Source organism: Moschus berezovskii, chromosome 14, assembly GCF_049115385.1.
Source record: "Moschus berezovskii isolate FMDL1 chromosome 14, NW_MosBer_1.0, whole genome shotgun sequence".
NCBI classification, from domain to species: Eukaryota; Metazoa; Chordata; class Mammalia; order Artiodactyla; family Moschidae; genus Moschus; species Moschus berezovskii.
The window spans coordinates 20,454,406-20,477,728 of record NC_142473.1 but is presented as its reverse complement, the minus strand read 5'-3'; the positions used below and the strand labels follow the sequence as shown (position 1 = coordinate 20,477,728).

The 23,323-nt window shown below is 38.4% G+C and overlaps 1 protein-coding gene across 2 annotated transcripts in view; it reads right to left on the bottom strand.

The window, feature by feature from the left end:
• Window positions 1–23,323, bottom strand: part of GUCY1A2 (guanylate cyclase 1 soluble subunit alpha 2) — a 444,325-nt gene that overhangs the window by 165,476 nt on the left and 255,526 nt on the right. The window lies entirely within an intron of this gene.

The following is a 23,323-nucleotide window of genomic DNA, read 5'->3' as shown; positions in this document are numbered from 1 at the left end:
GGTCGGACACGACTGAGCGACTTCACTTTTACTTTTCACTTTCACACATTGGAGAAGGAAATGGAAACCCACTCCAGTGTTCTTGCCTGGAGAATCCCAGGGATGGGGGAGCCTGGTGGGCTTCCATCTATGGGGTCACACAGAGTCGGACATGACTGAAGTGACTTAGCAGCAGCAGCAGCAGCATGCATGGATGTGAGATTTGGACCATAAAGTGGGCCTGAGCGCTGAAGAATTGATGCTCTCAAACTGTGGTGTTGGAGAAGACTCTTGGACTGCAAAGAGATCAAACTAGTCAATCCTGGATATTCATTGGAAGGACTGATGCTAAAGCTGAAGCTCCAATACTTTGGCCACCTGATACAAAGAGCCGACTCATGGAAAAGACCCTGATGCTGGGAAAGGTTGAAGGCAGGAGGAGAAGGGAATGGCAGAGGACAAGATGGTTGGATGGCATCACCGACTCAATGGACATGAGTTTGAGATAATCCGGGAGATGGGGAAGGACAGGAAAGTCTGGCATGCTGCAGTCCATGTGGCTGCAAAGAGTCTGACATGACTGAGTGACGGAACAATAACAACAGCCTCTTTGGAAGATAGTTTGGTTCTTTCTTAAACTACTATACAAATTCTTATGACACAATCTTTCAGCAATCAGTATTTACCCAAAGGAGTTGAAAATATATATCTGTGCAAAAATTTACATATGGAAGCAAGTGAGATATCCTTCAGTAGGTGAATAAATAAACTGGTACATTCAGACTATGGAATATTATTAAAGAAATGTTATTGAATCATGACAAGACAGAGTAATCTTAGATGCATGTAACTAAGTGAAACTAGTCAATCTGAAAGGTCTACACATTATATGATTTCAACTATACAACATTCGATGAAAGAAAGAAATATGGAGACAATAAAATTTGGTTGCTGGAGGTTGAGAGAGGTGACTAGACAAATCACAGAGGATTTTTAGGGCAGTGGATAGATCCTGTATAATACTATAATGATGGATATACATCATTATATATTAGCCCAAATCCATATAATGTACAATGCCAAAGCTACCGACTTGTTGATTATGACATGTCAATGGGTTCATCCTTGGTCACTCATCATTCTAGTGAGTGATATTGACAGTGTAGAAGGCTATGCATGTATAAGGGTAGTGGCATAATGGGAAATCTCTGTACCCTCCTCTCAGTTTTATTGTAAAGCTAAAACTACCCTAAAAAAATAAAATCTTTTTTTAAGTGAATAGTGTAGACAAATTAGCAAATTAAATGGAAATACTCCACTAAGAATTTGATTTTTAAAAGATAAACTTCTGTAAATCCTACCACCCTCAGATTATCTATGTAAATGCTAGCTTTTATCCACTCAAATTAAATATGGTTTTTAAAAATAGATTTTTCCCAACCTATCTTTCATGAGTCAAACTTGTCACTTTCTTCTAAATCCATCTTCATGCCATATTTTTTCTGAAAGTATTTGTAATCCTTCAATAGGATATCATCATAGCTTCTTTTAGAATTCCAGTAAAGCTTAGTTTCTCCATCTCTTATTCTGCAGTCACTTGTGTTCATACTTGCTCTAATATTAACCTGTCTAGACTGTTAAGTCTAATTTTGAAGGCAGAAAAAACGCTTTAGTTAACTTTTCATTTCTTAAATATTTTTCTATTTTTTTTTACTATTAAGAGCCCTGTTTTCTTTTTTAGACTATTATTTTTATTGAATCATAATTGCTTTACAGTGTTGTATTAGTTTCTGCTGTACAACAAGGTGAATAAGCTATATGTATACACATAGCCCCTTATTCTTGAATCTCCCTCTGGCCCCATCCCCACCGCAGCCCTCTAGGCCTTCACAGAGCAACATGCTGAGCTCGCTGTGCTATACAGCAGCTTCCCAGTCAGTTCAATCAGTCAGTTCAGTCGCTCGGTCATGTCCGACTCCTTGCAGCTCCATGGACTGCAGCTCGCCAGGCCTTCCTGTCCATCACCAACTCTCGGAGTTTACTCAAACTCATGTCCATTGAGTCGGTGATGCCGTCCAACCATCACATCCTCTGTCGTCCCCTTCTCCTCCTGCCCTCCATCTTTCCTAGCATCAGGGTCTTTTCAAATGAGTCAGTTCTTTGCATCAGGTGGCCAAAGTATTGGAACTTCAAAATCAGTCCTTCCAGTGAATATTCAGGACTGATTTCCTTTAGGATGGACAGGTTGGATCTCCTTGCACTCCAAAGAACTCTCAAGAGTCTTCTCCAACATCACAGTTCAAAAGCATCAATTCTTTGGCACTCAGATTTCATTATAGTCCAGCTCTCACATCCACACAGGACCACTGGAAAAACCACAGCCTTGACTAGATGGACCATTGTTGACAAATTAATGTCTCTTCTCTCTTTTTTTAACAAAAATATTTATTTAAAAACATGAAATGTGTAAGAGTCAAGTGCTTTCCCCAAGGTTAAAGCTAGTTAACACAAAAGTTAGAATTAGAACCATGGTCCAAGAAAAAAAATCCTCAAATAATTTAACTGAGTTTCTGTTATACCATATCAAGTTGCTTGCTGAAGTTTGTGGTCTTTCAGGCCAACATTAACATTCCAAATCAGTCAACAGCTCAAGTAGAAAGAGAATGCGCTGGGGAATCAGGTTGGGGTTCTAGTTTTGTCTTTGTCTATTGTAGTAAGCTTTTACTCAGGGTGGCTGCTTTCTCCCATTCTCTAGCCAGGGATTCCCCCAACCTAACATCCTCCATTCTTTTTATATTTAGCCTCCTCTTGGGCCTTGTCAACTGTTTGAATATTTGGTTTTTTTTTCATTTCTTAGATCTATTCATAGCCATCACTCTAGTAAAAGACTATATTACCTCACATCCACTACCTCATCCTCCCCAACTTTAGACCATTCCTCACATCACTGCCACAAAAGTCATCTTTTATTTTTTGCTAAAATATTTTCATCAGCTTTTATTGAATAGCTGATCAACTTTTTGCCTTCCATATTTTGGCCCCAGCTTGTCTGTTGAGACTCACTACGCTGTCTATAGTCATAACTTTTCTTCCAAGGAGTAAGCGTCTTTTAATTTCATGGCTGCAATCTCCATCTGCAGTGATTTTGGAGCCCAAAAAAATAAAGTCTGCCACTGTTCCCACTGTTCCCTATCTATTTTCCATGAAGTGATGGAACCAGATGCCATGATCTTAGTTTTCTAATGTTGAGTTTTAAGCTAACATTTTTACTCTCCTCTTTCACTTTCATCAAGAGGCTCTTAGTTCTTCGCTTTCTGTCATAAGGGTGGTGTCATCTGCATATCTGAGGTTACTGATATTTCTCCTGGCAATCTTGATTCCAATTGTGTGCTTCATCCAGCCCAGTGTTTCTCATGACGTACTCTGCATATAAGTTAAATGAGCAGAGTGACAATATACATCCTTGACATACTCCTTTTCCTATTTGGAACCAGTCTGTTGTTCCATGTCCAGTTCTAACCATTGCTTCCTGACCTGCATACAGATTTCTCAGGAGGCAGGTCAGGTGGTCTGGTATTCCCATCTCTTGAAGAATTTTCCACAATTTGTTGTGATCCACACAGTCAAAGGCTTTGGCATAGTCAATAAAGCAGAAATAGATGTTTTTTTCTGGAACTCTCCTGCTTTTTCGATGGTCCAACGGATTTTGGCAATTTGATCTCTGGTTTCTCTTCCAAGTCCAGCTTGAACATCTGGAAGCACACAGTTCACATATTGCTGAAGCCTGGCTTGGAGAATTTTGAGCATGACTTTACTAGCATGTGAGATGAGTGCAATTGTGCGGTAGTTTGAACATTCTTTGGCATTGCCTTTCTTTGGGATTAGAATGAAAACTGACCTTTTCCAGTCCTGTGGCCACTGCTGAGTTTTCCAAATTTGCTGGCATATTGAATGCAGCACTTTCACAGCATCATATTTTAGGATTTGAAATAGCTCAACTGGAATTCCATCACCTCCACTAGCTTTGTTCGTAGTGATGCTTCCTAAGGCCCATTTGATTTCACATTCCAAGATGTCTGGCTCTAGGTGCGTGATCACACAATCGTAATTATCTGGGTCGTGAAGATCCTTTTTGTACAGTTCTTCTGTGTATTCTTGCCATGTCTTCTTAATATCTTCTGCTTCTGTTAGGTCCATATCATTTCTGTCTTTTATTGAGCCCATCTTTGCATGAAATGTTCCCTTGGTGTCTCTAATTTTCTTGCAGAGAAAAGTAGTCTTTCCCATTCTATTGTTTCCCTCTGTTTCTTTGCACTGATCACTGAGGAAGGATTTCTTAGCTCTCCTTGTTATTCTTTGGAACTCTGCATACAAAGGGGTATATCTTTCCTTTTCTCCTTTGCTTTTTGTTTCTCTTCTTTTCACAGCTATTTGTAAGGCCTCCTCAGACATCCATTTTGCTTTTTGGCATTTCTTTTTCTTAGGGATGATCTTGATCCTTGTCTCCTGTAGCTCCACCCATCAACAGAAAATTAGATGAAAGATTTACTGAGCATGGCCCTGCCCATCAGAACAAGACCCATTTTCCTCCTCAGCAGCTTCCCACTAGCTATCTATCTTGTGCATGGCAGTATATATATGTCAATCCCAATCTCCCAAATTGCCCCACCACCCTTCAAATACTGTCTGTGTTCACATGTCTGTTCTCTACTTCTTTGTTCCTATTCCTGCCCTGCAAATAAGTTCATCTGTACCAGTTTTCTAGATTAGTTATATTTTAAATCCAATAGGGCCTAGCACCTTGCTAACATAGTAGACATGTAGAGAATTATGATTCAGTCAAAGAGCATTATAAATGCTTATAGGAAGGGCTAGGTCAACATAGACAATGTGTGAATTACCTTTCCAAATCATAGTCATTGTTAGGTGGCTCTAAAACATTCAGTCAATACAGTTCAAGCCTACATAATTCCAAAACAAGAACATATTCAGGTGACCAGATGATTTGCATGAATGATGAAAGAGAAATACTTCCAATATTAAGCAGAAAAACCCAACCACTTACTTCAAGGTTCCAGCACTGACTCTTGTACATGTCTAACCAGTCCAGGTAATGCTACCACCATCCTTCAGCTGAATTATGGCATTAATATTCTTATGTTTGACTGTTTCCCACCCACCCCTCCCATACTACTGTTGAAGTGATTTCTTTTAAAGGAAATATATGGGTCACTCTTGTATTCAAAATTCTTCAGTGTCTTCACTTTGCTTTTATGACTAAGAACATAAACACTGAAATAGCTAAATTTCGGTAAATACCTATACATTCTACCTCCTACCTACTTCTTATACATTTAGCTTGTCTTACTGTTCTCTCCCCTTCATGGACCACTGCCTTATCACAGTGAAGGGACTTTTTTAACTCAATGAAGCTATGAGCAATGCCATACAAGGCCACCCAGGGCAGACAAGTCATAGTGGAGAGTTCTGACAAAATGTGATTCACTGGAGGAGGAAATGGCAAGCCACTCCAGTATTCTTGCCACCAGAAATCTATGAACGGTATAACAAAGCAATAAGGTACAGCAGATACAAAGATACAAAAGATACAAAAAGACATCAGCGGTTGAGCCCCAGGTTGGAAAGTGTCCAATATGCTACTGGGGAAGAGCAGATGCAATTACTAATAGCCCCAGAAAGAATGAAGTGGTGGACCAAAGTGGAAAAGATGCTCAGTTGTGGATGTATCCGGCAGTGAAAGTAAATCTGATGCTGTGAAGAACAATACTGCACAGGAACCTGGAATGTTAGGTCCATGCATGTGGTCAAGCAGGAAATGGCAAGAGTGCACATCGGCATCCTAGGAATCAGTGACTAAAATGGATGGGAAGGGGCAAATTTAATTCAGATGACCATTATATCTACTACAATGGGCAAGAAGGCCTTAGAAGAAATGGAGGAGCCTTTACTAACAAAAGAGTCTGAATCCAGTACTTTGGTGCAATCTTAAAAATGACAGAATGATCTCGGTTCACTTCCAAGGAAAACCATTCACATCACAGTAATCCAGTCTACACAGCAACCACTGATGCTGAAGAAGCTAAATTTAACCTTTTCTATGAGACCTACAAGACTTTCTAGTGGTGGTGGTGGTGTAGTCACAAGTCGTGTCTGACTCTTGTGACTCCACAGACTATAGCCCAGGCTCTTCTGTCCATTGGTTTTTCCAGGCTGGAGTGGGTTGGCATTTTCTTCTTTTCTTCTCCAGGGGATCTTCCTGACCCAGGGAACCAACCCAGGTCTCCTGCACTGCAGACAGATACTTTAATGACTGAGTCACCAGGACTTTCTAGAACTAACACCAAAAAAAAAAAAAAAAAAGAGAGAGAGAGAGAGAGATGTCCTTTTCATCATAGAGGATTGGAATGCAAAAGTAGGGGGCAAGTTTGGACTTGGAATACTAATGAAGCAGGCAAAGGCTAACAGAATTTTGCCAAGAGAACACACTGGTCATAGCAAACACCCTCTTCCAACAACACAAGAGATGATTCTACACATGGACATCACCAGATGGTCACTACCAAAATCATACTGATTATATTCTTTGCAGCCAAAGTTGACGATACTCTTTACAGTCAGCAAAAACAAGACCTGGAGCTGACTGTGGCTCAGATCATCATCCCCTTTTGGCAAAATTCAGGCTTAAACTAAAGAAAGTGGGGAAAACCACTAGCCCATTCAGGTATGACCTAAATTAAATCCCTTATGATTATACAGTACAAGTGACAAATAGATTCATGGGATTAGATCTTATAGATAGAGTATCTGAAGAACAATGGACGGAGATTTGTAACATTGTACAGGAAATGACCAAAACCATCCCCAAGAAAAAGAAATGCAACAAGGCAAAAGGGTTGTCTGAGGAAATCTTAAAAATAGTGGCGAGAAAAGAAGAGAAATGAAAAGAGAAAAGGAGAAAAGGAAACAAATACCCATCTATATGCAGAGTTCCAAACAGTAGCAAAGAGAGATAAGAAAACTTTCTTAAGTGAACAATGCAAAGAAATAGAGGAAAAGAATAGAATGGGAAAGACTAGAGATATCTTCAGAGAAGTAGAGACCAAGGGAACATTTCATGAAAAGATGGGCTCAATAAAGAACAGGAACGGTATGGGCCTAATAGAAGCAGAAGAGATTAAAAAGAGGTGGCAAGAACACACAGAAGAACTATACAAAACGATGTTAATCACTCAGATAGCCACAATGGTGTGATCACTCACCTAGAGCCAGATATCCTGGAGTGTGAAATCAAGTGGGCCTTAGGAAGCATTACCACCAATAAAGATAGTGGAAGTGATGGAATTCCAGCTGAGCTATTTAAAATACTAAAAGATGACAGTGTTAAGGTGCTGCAATCAATATGTTAACAAATTTGGAAAACTCAGCAGTGGTCACAGGACTGGAAAAGGTCATTTTTCATTCTAATCCCAAAGAAGGGCAATACCAAAGAATGTTCAAGCTAAATGTTCAAGGTCATACTCAAAATCCTTCAAGGTGGGCGTCAACAGAATGTGAACTGAATTTCCAGATGTACAAGCTGAATTTAGAAAAGGCACAGGAACCAGAGCTCAAATTGCCAAGATCCACTGGATCACAGAAAAAGCAAGGGCATTTCAGAAAATCATCTCCTTCTGTTTCACTGAGTAAACTAAAGCCTTTGACTATGTGGATCAAAACAAACTCGAAAACTCTTAAAGAGATGGGAACACCAAACCACTTTATTTACCTCCTGAGATCTGTATGCAGGTCAAGAATCAACAGTTAGAATTGGACATGGAACAACATACTGGTTCAAAATTGGGAAAGGAGTATGTCAAGGTTGTATATTATCACCCTGCTTATTTAACTTATATATAGAGAACATTATGCAAACTGCCAGGCTGGATGAAGCTCAAGCTGGAGTCTAGATTGCTTGAAGAAATATCAATAACCTCAAATATCCAGATGACATCCTAATGGAGGAAATTGAGGAGGAACTAAAGGGCCTCTTGCTGAAGGTGAAAAAGGAGAGTGAAATAGCTGGCTTAAAACTCAACATTAAAAAAACTAATATCATGGCATCCAGTCCCAACACTTTATTGCAAACAGAAGGGGAGAAAGTGGAAGCAATGACAGATTTTATTTTCTTGGTCTCCACAATCACTGTGGACAGTGACTGCAGCCATGAAAAGATGCTTTCTCCTTGGAAAGAAAACTATGACAAACCTAGACAGCATATTAAAAATCAGATACATCAATTGTTGACAAAGATCAAAACTGTGGTTTTTCTCATAGTCATGTACAAATGTGAGAGTTGGACCACAGAGAAGGCTGAGCACCAAAGAATAGATGCTTTCCAACTGTGGTGCTGGAGAAGGCTCTGGCGAGTCCCTTGGAAAGCTAGGATTTCAAGCAAGCCAACCTTAAAGGAAATAAACTCTGAATATTCATTATAAGGACTGATGTTGAAGCTGAAGATCCAATAATTTGTCCACCTGATGTGAGGCTTTGAGTCATTGGGAAAGACCCTGATGCTGGAAAAGACTGAAGGCAAAAGGAGAAGGTTGAAGCAGAGGATGAGATATTTAGATAGCATCACCAACTCAATGGACATGAATTTGAGAAAATTCCAGGACAGAAGAGCCTGGTGTGCTGCGGTCCATGGGGTCACAAAGATTTAGACATGATTCAGAGACTGAACACCAACAACAAGATGTAATAGTCTATCTAAAACTGTCACAAGATTGTTTTATCATTCACTTACTGTCTGACAAAAAATGTGACATAAATGGTATTTCTAAAGTCACTATATAACTACATGGTCCATTGGTTGGATAAGTGAAGCAACACTGAGTGACATATGCACTACTTTGATGGTGAAATGTAAATAAAATTGTCCATGAATGGTGGGTGACCAGGAGCACTGTTTAGCAACAAAATAATGCAGAATGGAATGCCCTTTTCCAAGCAATATTTCTCTGTCTCTGGGAGTGTGGTTTAAAGATCAGTCCTGGAAAATGACATTTGTAACCAGGTTTTGGGCTTACTCTTCCGCACAATAGGAAGAGATTCCTTGGCTACGATTTTAAGGATTTTGGGGTTTTCTGAATAATGATCTAAGAGACTTCAGCTTCATATCAACAGAAGCATTGCCAACAAACAACAGTCAGCATATCCTTTGCTGCTTTATGAATTGACATCAACTTTTTCTCCATGCTGGTGTAACTTTGGTCTGGCATTTTCTTCCAGGACAATCTTGTCTCATCTACATTAAAAACCTGCTTGGGTAAATACACACCTTAATCAATAATTTCTCAAAGCATTTCAGGAATTCCTAAGCAGTCATCATATCTGCACTTTCTTCTTTGCTACTTATTTTTAATTTGTGAAGTTTGGCTCAAGCCTTAAGCCAATAAAACCAGTCATGACTGGCATTAAAAAATGTTCCCTCTGATTCTTTGCCATGTTTATTCTTCAAGTCTTCATAAAGACTATTAGCTTTCTCTTGAATTAGCATTAAGCTGAGCGGGACTAATTGCTGATGCTGATTCTGTATCTGAGAATTTTCTCCATCTGCTTCATCATTTTTCCACACTTCACTGACATTATTTTCAACATCACTGGCACAGCAGACTTCATGTTCCATGATCTTGTTCTTTAGAATCATGCCAATGGTTCAACAATTCATGTTATAATAATGAGTGATGTCTACCATCTTTTTGCCTCACTTCACTCTCAATTATTTCCCTTTTGTTTCCATTGTTATTGCTTGGTTCTCCTTAGCAGTACCAGCTATATCATCATTGCTATTACATTTGCCTTTACACTTCCAGATACCTTGGGCTTGAAGTAAACATACTATGCTACTGTATTCTCTACACTACTGTCCAGTACAGTACACAAAAGCATAGCCACTTGTAGAGGATGCATGCTGGTACAATGGATGCCAGACACATGAAATAACTTGCATGACTGGACATGTGAACACAAATTCCCATCTTTGAAAGTTCACAATTGGAAAATTCATATGTAGGTGATGTACAGTACCAATGGACAGCTCCTAGGGAGGAATATATAGTGGGATATACATGGAGACTAAACAAAATATCAGTGGGCCAACAATGAGATCAAAGAGGAGATCAGAAAATACTTCAAGACAAATGACAATGAAAACACAACTGTACAAAATCTATGGACTTCAACAAAGCAGTCCTAAGAGGCAAATTCATAGCAATACAGGACTTGCTCAAAAACAGCCTAACCTACAATCCAAAGGATTATGAAAATAACAAACAATATTACTTCAGCAGAAAAAAATAATAAAATTCAGTGAGGAAATAAATAAAATGGAGGAAAAAAGCAGAAAAAATAAATTTAAAAGTATATAGAATAACAGGAATCACCCAATCAGAAAGCAGAGAGAAAGTTTAAAAATGAAAGCAGCATATTAGACCTATGGGATAACATAAAACATGGAACTCCTAGTAGGAATCCCAGAAAAAAGAACAAGAAAATGGAATAAAAAATGACCCAAAGTTGGCCATCCCCTATATACCAAAACCAGACAAAGACACTACTAAAAAATAAAATATAGCCCAACATTTTTGATGAATATAGATGAAAAAATCCTCAACACAACATTAGCAAACCAAATACAGTAACACATAAAAAGGATTATACACCATGATCAAACTGGATTCACTTCATATCACAAGGGTGGCTAAACATATGCAAATCAATAAACACAGTACATCACATTAAGAAAAGACAAAAACCACAAGATCATCTCAATAAGTACAGAAAAAGAATTTGATAAAATTCAGTATCCATTCATGATAAAAATTGTCACCAAAGTGGGTACTGAGGGAACATATCTCAGCATAATAAAAGTCATTTATGACAAACCCACAGTCAAAATAATACTCAACATTGAAAAACTAGAAGCCTTCCTGCTATATTCTGGAACAAAACAAGGATGCCATTCCCACCACTTCTATTCAACATAGTAGTGATGTCTTAGCCAGAGCAATCAGACAGGGAAAAGAAATAAAAGATATCCAAATGTGAAGGGAAGAGGTAAAATTGTCATTATATGTAGATGACATGATACTCTATATAGAAAACCCGAAAGACTCCACAAAAAAATTATTAGAACTGATAAATAAATTAATCAATGTAGCATGATACAAGGTTAATATACAGAAATACTTTGTATTTCTTTGCACTACAATGAAATATTTGGCTTCCCTGATAGTTGAGTTGGTAAAGAATCCACCTGCAATGTAGGAGACCCTGTTTGGATTCCTGGGTTGAGAAGATATGCTGAAGAAGGGATAGGCTAGCCACTCCAGTATTCTTGGGCTTCCCTAGTGGCTCAGCTGGTAAAGAATCCACCTGAAATGTGAGAGACATGGGTTTGATGCCTGGGTTGGGAAGATCCTCTGGAGAAGGGAGCAGCTACCCACTTCAGTATTCTGGCCTGGAGAATTCTATGTACTTATAGTCCATGGGGTAGCAAAGATTCAGACATGACTGAATGACTTTCACTTTCACAAAGAACATCAGAAAGAGAAAGTAAAAAAAAAAAAAAAGCTTAAAATAAGATCAAAAGTAAAATAGAATATCTAGGAGTAAACCTGACCAAGGAGGTGAGAAACTGATATGCTGAGAACAACAAAACATATATAAAGGAAACGAAGGTGATTCAGTTGGAAGGAAAGTTATGACCAACCTAGATAGCATATTAAAAAAAAAAAAAAAGCAGAGACATTACTTTGCCAACAAAGGTCCGTCTAGTCAAGGCTATGGTTTTTCCAGTGGTCATGTATGGATGTGAAAGTTGGACTGTGAAGAAAGCTGAGCACCAAAGAATTTGAAGTGTGGTGTTTGAGAAGACTCTTGAGAGTCCCTTGGACTGCAAGGAGATCCAACCAGTCCATTCTAAAGGAGATCAGTCCTGGCTGTTCATTGGAAGGACTTATGCTGAAGCTCCAATACTTTGGCCACCTCATGCAAATAATTGACTCATTGGAAAAGACCCTGATGCTGGGAGGGATTGGGGGCAGGAGGAGAAGGGGACGACAGAGGATGAGATGGCTGGATGGCATCACCGACTCGATGGACATGAGTTTGGGTGAACTCCGGGAGTTGGTGATGAACAGGGAGGCCTGGCGTGCTGTGATTCATGGGGTCGCAAAGAGTCGGACATGACTGAGTGACTGAACTGAACTGAACTGAAGGTGATTCAAAGAAATGGAAAGATATCCAATACTCTTGGATTGGAAGATTTAATGTTATTAAAATGGCCATACTACCCAAAGAAATCGATAGATTTAAAGTGAACCTTATCAAGTTACCCATGAAACTTTCACAAAACTAGATCAAATAAGCCTAAAATTTATATGCAACCATAAAAGAACCAGGATTGCCAAAACAATACTGAAGAAAAAGAACAAAGCTGGATGAAAATCCTTCCAGACTCCAGACAACACTACAAAGCCACAGTAATCAAAACAATGTGGTATAGGTACAAAAACAGATGGATCAATGGAACAGACTAGAGAACCTAAAAATAAACCCACTCAATTAGTGTTCAACAGAGGTTAGAAAATACAATGGAGAAAAGACAGTCTCTTCAACATGTGGTGTTGGGAAAACTGGGCAGCTACATGTAGATCAGTGAGGTTAGAACATTCTCTCATATTGCACAAAAAATAAATTCAAAATGGTTTAAAGTTGCATACATAAGACATGATACCATAAAACTCCTAGAAATGAACATAGGAAAAATGCTCTTCGAGATAAATCATAGAAATATTTTCTTTTTCCGAAGCAAAATAAATAGAAGCAAAATAAACAAACGAGGCCTAATCAAACTTAAAAGGTTTTTTATAATAGAGGAAACCATAAACAAAACAAAAAGACAGTTTATAAACCGGGAGAAAATATTTGCAAACAATGTGATTGACAGTCTTTATTTCCAAATATATATATATAGCTCATAGAACTAAATATGTGTGTGTGTGTGTGTGTGTGTGTGTGTGTGTGTGTGTATGTGAACAAACCAGTCAAAAAATGCACGGAAGACCTAAATTGATTTCTCCAAAGAAGACATACAGATAAACTCAACACTGCTACTTATTAGAGAAGTGCAAATACTTATTAGAGAAATGAAATCAAAACTACAATGAGGTTTTATCACCTTTTACCTGTAAAAATGGAAATCATCATACAAATAATAAAAGCTGGAGAGAGAGCAGAAAAAAGAAAACCCTGCTACACTGTTGATGGGAATGTAAATTAGCACAGACACTATGGAAAACAGTCTGGAGGTTCCATGAAAAACTAAAAATAGAGTTATCATATGACTCAGTAATCTCACTCCTGGACATATATCTGGAAAGGATAAGAACTCTAATTCAAAAAGCAATGCACTCCAATAATCAAGAAATGGAAGCTACCCAGCTGTCCAACAGAGGAGTGGATAAAGAAAATTTGGCTTATATACACAATGAAATATTATCAGCCACCAAAAGAATGGAATATTAATACTACCATTTGTGGCAACATGGATGGAACTAGAGATTGTCTTACTGAGTGAGGTGAGTCAAAGACAAATAATATATATCACTTATATGTGGAATCTAAAACAATAACAGAAATGAACTTACTTACAAAACAGAAATTGACCCACATACATATACGTACTAGTATCAGAGATAAACTAAAAACAACTGGCTTGGTTGATACCTTCCTTTGCTGTGCAAGCTATTTTAAGTTTAATCACTTGCTTATTTTTTGCTTCTGTTTCCATTACTCTAGTTGATGGATCTCAAAAAAATATATTGCTGAAATTTATGTCAAACAGTGTTCAATGTTTTTCTCTGGGAGTTTTACAGTACCCTGCCTTACATTTAAGAGCTTAATCCATTTTTTTTTCTCATTTAATGTTTATTAATTATTTTTTTATTTTTTCAAAAACAATTTTAGGAATCTTTACTTAAAAACAAGCTTATCTTAAAATGGAGTAACTTTAGTTTTATGAGCAGCAAGCAAAGTACAGAAGCAAAAATGCATTACAGGAGCATTAAGTTCTACATTAGGTCACAGCGTCTAATCTGAAATCACACCCGTAATATCATTTTTCAGGATATCTGGGAAATAGTTATTTCCCAGGATGTCTGAACCATAGCTACTCTATTTTGACTTTTAATTGTAAAAAAAAAAAATTTTTTTTTAATAGCCAAAGCAGATTTCACCATTAATGACGTCAGTATTTTTCTAGGTATGAGAAGATGCAAGAATTGGAACTCATAAAACCTTTTTCTGAAAAGATCTGAGTATCTGAAGGCCTGTTCTGCCAGTTTTTTTTTTTTTTTTTCCAGAGCACAGAGTGCCTCATTCCTGATTTTCACCTTGAACTTCTTTCAGGGGTTGTTAAAGGTCACCAGCTTGCAATGGTCATGATGTAATCTTTGTAGAGGCAGCTGGCAAGGACCAACTTCCAGTCAGCAGGTCCCTTCATAGCCACATATCTGACCATGTGACACCATTTCATGGCCATTGTGTCCTGCGGTGCTGGGAAGGCTCATTCCCAGGTCTAGGGAAGTGATGAGACACTCAGTGTGCTAAAATTGGACCAGGCCTTGCCAGTAGCAAAAGTCTCTGGACCACTGTCTTACTAGCCTCCTGGTCCAGGAAAATATTTCCTCTTGTTGCTTTTTCCCATACCCAGAGTCACATTATTACAATTATTGATCTCATATGGAACTGTCAGTTCAGCATTATATCACAGGCTCAGTGAAACAAGTGACATAGAAAATAATATAGCCATAGCTAGCAGTTATTAGCAAAATAAGAATTATAAGAACTTTCATTAGATAAAGCCTGGTACACCCCAAGTCACCTGACTTCATTCGTTAAATGATTATAGTCTGGTGTTAATCTCCTGGTTGTACATTATGGAGCACCCGACCTTTATCTGAAGATTGATTACTGAGATAAGCCTTAGAAACTAACCTAGAGTGTCCTTGAGTTAACTTTTGTGTATGGTGTTAGAGAATGTTCTAATTTTATTCTCTTACTAGTAGCTGTCCAGCTTTTCCAGCACCACTTATTAAAGAGACTGCATTTTCTCTGTCATATATCCTTGCCTCCCTTGTCATAGATTTACTGACCAAAACTGTTGAAATTTACTTCTGGGCTCCGTATTCTGTTCCACTGATAGACTGTCTATTTCTGTTCCAGTATCATACTCTTTTGATGACTGTAGCTTTGGAGTATAGTCTGAAGCTAGGGAGTTCAATTCCTCCAGTTCTATTTTTCTTTCTCAAGATTATTTTGGCACATTGAGGTCTATTATATCTCTCGAATGAATTTTAAAATCATTTGTTCCAGTTTTGTAAAAAATGTCATTGACATTTTGACAAGGATTGCTTTAAATCCATAGATTGCCTGGCATAGTACGGTCATTTTGACAATATTGATTCTTCCAACTCAAGAACATGGTATATTTTTCTATCTATTTCAGTTTCTTTCATCAGTGTTTTTCATTAGTTTTCTGAGTGTGGGCCTTTTACCTCCTTAGGCAGGTTTATTCCTAAGTTTTATTATTTTTGATGCAATCATAAATAGGATTATTTATTTAATTTCTCTTTCTGATATTTAACTGTTAGTGCAGAGAAAGGTAACAGATTTATGTATATTAACTTTGTATAACTTTATGAAATTCATTGAGGAGCTCTCATAGTTTACTAGTGGCCTCTTTAGAATTTTCTATGTATAGTATCATATCATCTGCAGACAGGGAAAGTTTTACTTCTTTTTCAATTTGGATTCCTTTCATTTCTTTCTCTTATATGACTGTTGTGGCCAGAATTTCCAAAGATGTAAAAATGGTGAGAGTGGACATCTTTGTCTTGTCTTGACCTTAAAGGAAATACTTCCATATTTTCACCATTGAGTATGATGTTAGATCTTGGGTTTTCATATGTGGCTTTCCTCATGTTGAGGTATGTCCCCTCCTTGCTAATCTTGAACAGGAAGAGATATTTTCAGACGATATGACCAATAAGGGGTTAATATCCAACATATATAAACATCTCATGAAGTTCAACATCAAAAATATTAGCAACTTGATAAAAATGGATGATTAACAAGCACATGAAAAGATGCTCAGTATTGCTAATCAACAGGTAAGTGCAAATGAAAACCACAGGAGATATCACCTCGTAGAGGTCAGAACAGCTATCATTAAAAAGAAAACAAAATATAAAAGTTGGTGAGAATGTAGGGAAAAGGGATCCCTCCTACACTGTTAATGGGAAAATGTTGATAAATTGGTGCAGCCACTGTGTAGGTAAACTGGTACAGCAGTAGCCAATTTTGAGGTTTTTCAAAAAACTAAATATAGAATTACCATATGACCTAAGAACTCCACTCCAGGGTAAATATCAGAAAGAAACAAAAAGATTAATACAAAAGATTCATGAAGCCCAAAGTTCCTAGGAGCATTATTTATTATTTATAATTGCCAAGGAATGGAAGCAACCTAAGTGTCCAACAACAGATGAATGGATAAAGAAGATGTGCTTTATGTAGACAATAGAACACTCAGTTCAGTTCAGTTACTCAGTCATGTCCAGCTCTTTGCGACCCCATGAATCACAGCACGCCAGGCCTCCCTGTCCATCACCAACTTCCGGAGTTCACTCAAACTCATGTCCACAGAGTCGGTGATGCCATCCAGCCATCTCATTCTCTGTCGTCCCCTTCTCCTCCCGACCCCAATCCCTCCCAGCATCATAGTCTTTTCCAGTGAGTCAACTCGTCGCATGAGGTGGCCAAAGTATTGGAGTTTCAGCTTTAGCATCAGTCCTTCCAATGAACACCCAGGATTGATCTCCTTTAGAATGGACTGGTTGGATCTCCTTGCAGTCCAAGGGACTCTCAAGAGTCTTCTCCAGCACCACAGTTCAAAACCATCAATCCTTCGACGATCAGCTTTCTTCACAGTCCAACTCTCACATCCATACACGACCACTGGAAAAACCATAGCCTTGACTAGACGGACCTTGGTTGGCAATAGAACACTACTCAGGCATAAAAACAATCAAATTTTCCCATTTGCAATAACATGAATGGACTTAGAAAGCATTATTCCTAGTGAAATAAGTCATGCAGAATAGGAAAATACTGCATGATATCACATACTGAATCTTAAAAATACAACAAATGCTTGAATAAAACAGAAAAAAAGAGACTTTTCATAGATATAAAGAATAAACTAGTGAACTAGTGGTTTATCAATAGGGAGAGTGAAGGCGAGGGGGAAAAATAGGGTTGAGGGTAAAAAAGTTTCCTGTGGTATTATATAAAATTATATGTATGAAAATTTTGAAAAATTGTAAATCACTATAGGATTTAAAGAATCTTATACCCAATTTTTAAAACATTTTAGAAAACTGGCTCTGGTATCATTTTACCTTAAAATTTATGACTAAAATTAGTTCAGTTTAAGATAATTTTTGAACCAAAATTATTTGCTTTTTGTTTAAACTTTTATATTATTATATTATAAACTTTCATTTATTTTGGTACCCTCAGCAGTTATCACATTTCTTATCTCAAAACCAAACTTACATGTATATTTAAATGAGAGATTTCTTTTTTACCATAAGATAATATAACTATATTTTTCACACTCATTTAGTTTTACAGACTTAGGGCCACAAAAAATATAACTACATTACCTGAAGAAAAAGTGAAAGTGAGTGAAAGTTGCTCAGTCACATCCGACTCTTTTGTGACCCCATGGGCTACACAGCCCATAGAATTCTCCAGCTGAAGGAAACTAGCATGGCAAATCAATGATTCAGAAGGAAGAGATTGTGGTTGCAGTGCTTGGTGCAGTAGTGCACAAAGTCTGGGGAATTCGCTGGCTACCCAGTGATTAATACTGTGTGCTATTACTGCTTCACGAGTTCAATCCCTGGTTGGGGAATTATGATCCTGCTAGTCAGGTGTCCCCCAAAATAAATAGCATCCAAAATCTGAAGGAAAAATAGTGCTGGAAATTCAGGACAATCTGCTTTCTCTTCTGGCATTGACAATGATAGATTAATTATGTCTCTATTTAGCTTCAGACATTTGGATATCTCTACCATAAATTACATAAATTACTGTACAATTGCACTCATCTCACAAGCTAGTAAAGTCATGCTCAAAATTCTCCAAGCCAGGCTTCAGCAATATCTGAACTATGAACTCCCAGATGTTCAAGCAGGTTTTAGAAAAGGCAGAGGAACCAGAGATCAAATTGCCAACATCCGCTGGATCATGCAGAAAGCAAGAGAGGTCCAGAAAAACATCTATTTCTTCTTCAATGACTATGCCAAAGCCTTTGACTGTGTGGATCACAATAAACTGTGGAAAATTCTGAAAGAAATGGGAATACCAGACCACCTGACCTGCCTCTTGAGAAACCGGTATGCAGGTCAGGAAGCAACAGTCAGAACTGTACATGAAACAGCAGACTGGTTCCAAATAGGAAAAGGAGTACATCAAGGTTGTTTATTGTCACCTTGCTTATTTAACTTATATGCAGAGTACATCATGAGAAACGCTGGGCTGGAAGAAGCACAATCTGGAATCAAGATTGCTGGGAGAAATATCAACAACCTCAGATATGCAGATGACACCACCCTTATGGCAGAAAGTGAAGAGGAACTCAAAAGCCTCTTGATGAAAGTGCAAGAGGAGAGTGAAAAGGTTGGCTTGAAGCTCAACATTCAGAAAACAAAGATCATGGCATCTGGTCCCATCACTTCATGGGAAATAGATGGAAAAACAGTGGAAACAGTGTCAGACTTTATTTTTGGGGGCTCCAAAATCACTGCAGATGCTGATTGCAGCCATGAAATTAAAAGAGGCTTACTCCTTGGAAGGAACGTTATGACCAACCTTGATAGTATATTAAAAAGCAGAGACATTACTTTGCCAACCAAGGTCCGTTTAGTCAAGGCTATGGTTTTTCCAGTGGTCATGTATGGATGTGAGAGTTGGACTGTGAAGAAAGCTGATCGCTGAAGAATTGATGCTTTTGAACTGTAGTGTTGGAGAAGAATCTTGAGAGTCCCTTGGACTGCAAGGAGATCCAACCAGTCCATTCTAAAGGAGATCAGTGCTGGGTGTTCATTGGAAGGACTGATGCTAAAGCTGAAACTCCAATACTTTGGCCACCTCATGCAAAGAGTTGACTCACTGGAAAAGACTCTGATGCTAGGAAAGGTTGGGGGCGGGAGGAGACGGGGACGACAGAGAATGAGATGGCTGGATGGCATCACCGACTCTGTGGACATGAGTTTGAGTGAACTCCGGGAGTTGGTGATGGACAGGGAGGCCTGGCGTGCTGTGATTCATGGGGTCACGGAGAGTCGAACACGACTGAGCGACTGAACTGAACTGAACCATAAATTACATAAAAATAAAATATAAGAAAATTAAAGATAATTTATAAAAACTCTTATAGAGCAAAGCAAATCCCTCATACATACATCACATTGAATGTTTACTACTCAGAAGAGGCTTTCTAAAATATTTAACATTAGCTATAAGTCACCTCTAGTGGCTCAAGTGGTAAAGAATATGCCTGCAATTCAGGAGATCAGGGTTCAATCTGTGGGTTGGGAAGACCTGTTGAAGAAAAGTTTAATGAAACTAGTGAATATCTTTCCCTAAAGGAGATATACCTTAATAAAAACACCCTCTGGACCATAATATGAAACTAAAATACAAAACAAGTTCCTATGTGAAGATCATACTATGAATAGAAGCTTGCTGCTGCTGCTGCTAAGTCACTTCAGTCGTGTCCGACTCTGTGTGATCCCATAGATGGAAGCCCACCAGGCTCCCCCGTCCCTGGCATTCTCCAAGCAGGAAAACTGTGGAGTGGGTTGCCATTTCCTTCTCCAATGTGTGAAAGTGAAAAGTGAAAGTGAAGTCGCTCAGTCGTGTCCGACCCTTAGCGACCCCATGGACTGCAGCCTACCAGGCTGCTCCATTCATGGGATTTTCTAGGCAAGAGTACTGGAGTGGCTTGCCATTGCCTTCTCTGGAAGAGAAGTTTAGATGATGTAAAAAAGAAAATAAAAATCAATAGTTCAACTAGTTTGTTTTTACTAAAAGTAATGGCTGTCCTCCATTACAAAAAAAGGCATACACTATGCAATCCATGCACAATGTAAAGTCACAGTTATTCATTAGATGGATGGAAAGCTGAATTACTCAAAATATTGCTATAAATTTAATAAGAAATTAAAACCACGATTGTTTTAAATTATGACACATGACCCCCAGTGTTAATTGCAGCACTGTTTACAATAGCCAGAACATGGGTGCAACCTAGATGTCTATCCACAGGTGAATGGAAAAGGAGTTGTGGTGTATATATATATATACACACAATGGAATATTAGTAACGAAAAGAAACAAATTTGAGTCAATTCTTGTGAGGTGGATGAAACTAGAGCCTATTATACAGAGTGAAGTAAGTCAGAAAAATAAAAACAAATATCATATATTAACACATATATATGGAATCTAGAAAAATGGTACTGATGAACCTATTTGCAGGGCAGAAATAGAGACTCTATAAACATAGAGAACAAACATATGGATACAGCACGGTAAGGATAGGGTGGGGCAAATTGAGAGAGAAGCATTGAAATACATACATTACCATATAAAAAATAGATAGCTGAGAAATTGCTGTATAACACAGGGAGCTGAATCTAGTGCTCTGTGACAACCTAGAGAGGTGGGATAGAATGGGAAGTGGAGATTAATCCTTTAACAGTTGCTTCATTTGCTATTATTTTCTCCCATTCGGAAGGCTGTCTTTTCACCTTGCTTATAGTTTCCTTTGCTGTGCAGAAGCTTTTGATTTTAATTAGGTCCCATTTGTTTATTTTTGCTTTTATTTCCAATATTCTGGGAGGTGGGTCTTGGAGGATCCTGCTGTGATTTATGTCAGAGAGTGTTTTGCCTATGTTCTCCTCTAGTTTTATAGTTTCTGGTCTTACAGTTAGCTCTCTAATCTCCAAAATATACAAGCAGCTCCTGCAGCTCAATTCCAGAAAAATAAATGACCCAATCAAAAAATGGGCCAAAGAACTAAACAGACATTTCTCCAAAGAAGACATACAGATGGCTAACAAACACATGAAAAAATGCTCAACATCCCTCATAATCAGAGAAATGCAAATCAAAACCACAATGAGATACCATTTCACACCAGTCAGAATGGCTGCTATCCAAAAGTCTACATGCAATAAATGCTGGAGAGGGTGTGGAGAGAAAGGAACCCTCTTACACTGTTGGTGGGAATGCAAACTAGTACAATCACTATGGAGAACAGTGTGGAGATTCCTCAAAAAACTGGAAATAGAACTGCCATATGATCCAGCAATCGCACTCCTGGGCATACACACCGAGAAAACCAGAATTGAAAGAGACACATGTACTCCAATGTTCATTGCAGCACTGTTTATAATAGCCAGCACATGGAAGCAACCTAGATGTCCATCTGCAGACGAATGGATAAGAAAGCTTTGGTACATATACACAATGGAGTATTCAGTTCAGTTCAGTTCAGTTCAGTCGCTCAGTCGTGTCCGACTCTCCGCGACCCCATGAATCACAGCACGCCAGGCCTCCCTATCCATCACCAACTCCCAGAGTTCACTCAAACCCATGTCCACAGAATCGGTGATGCCATCCAGCCATCTCATTCTCTGTCGTCCCCGTCTCCTCCCGCCCCCAACCTTTCCTAGCATCAGAGTCTTTTCCAGTGAGTCAACTCTTTGCATGAGGTGGCCAAAGTATTGCAGTCTCAGCCCTAGCATCAGTCCTTCCAGTGAACACCCAGGATCGATCTCCTTTAGAATGGACTGGTTGGATCTCCTTGTGGTACAAGGGACTCTCAAGAGTCTTCTCCAGCACCACAGTTCAAAAGCATCAATTCTTCGGCAATCAGCTTTCTTCACAGTCCAACTCTCACATCCATACATGACCATGGGAAAAACCATAGCCTTGACTAGACGGACCTTTGTTGGCAAAGTAATGTCTCTGCTTTTTAATATACTATCAAGGTTGGTCATAACTTTCCTTCCAAGTAGTAAGCGTCTTTTAATTTAGAAAGATGGAAATGATAACCCTGTATACGAGACAGCAAAAGAGACACAGATATATAGAACAGTCTTTGGGACTCTGTGGGAGAGGGTGAGGGTGGGATGGTTTGGGAGAATGGCATTGAAACATGTATATTATCATATGTGAAACGAATCGCCAGTTCAGGGTCGATGCATGTCACAGGATGCACGGGGCTGGTATTCAGGGATGACCCAGAGGGAGGATAAGGGGAGGAGGAAGGTGGGAGGGGGGTTCGGGAGGGGGAACTCATGTACACCCGGGGCGGATTCATGTCAATGTATGGCAAAACCAACCAATATAATATTGTAAAATAATTAGCCTCCAAAAAAAAAAAAAAAAAAAAAAAAAGAATGGGACGTGGAAGGGAGATTCAAAGAGGGAGGGGAACATATGTATACTTATGGCTGATTCATGCTGATATACAGCAGAAACCAACATAACATTGTAAAGCAATTATCTGCCATTTAAAAATAAAGAAAAATAAATTAATAAGTAGCTCACCAAATCAGGAGAACAAATGGTGACCTGCACACATTTTCAAAACTCTTCCATCAAGTAACTTGGAAAATTAAGGTGCTTCCACTAAAAATCATTGGTTATTTGGACAATAGCTAGAACATTCATATGCATTTTTTTCAGAATGCAAAGGATCTCAATTAATTCCCAATGAAGTAGAAAATACTGATTAACTGTGATTTAGTTAAGTGTTCTTCCCTGGAGAATCCCAGGGATGGCGGAGCCTGGTGGGCTGTCATCTATGGGGTCGCACAGAGTCGGACACAACTGAAGCGACTTAGCAGCAGAAGCAGCAGCAGAAGCAGCAGCAGCAGTTAAGAATAATGATAATGCAAAGATAATTCATTGATAATGATAATGCAATGCATGTTTTAACATAAACTGCTGTTTCCCTACCAATATGTTTAGTTTATATTATAATCCTACTCTTTAAGGAAAACTAATTATATGGTTAAAAGTTGCCTATATTTCAGCAAGCTTATTTTATCTTTTTGATAATAATGAATTTAGAAAACTAGTTCCATAGAATTTTTTCTTTATGACAAATATATAAAGCAACTCATAGGGACCATTCACTCAA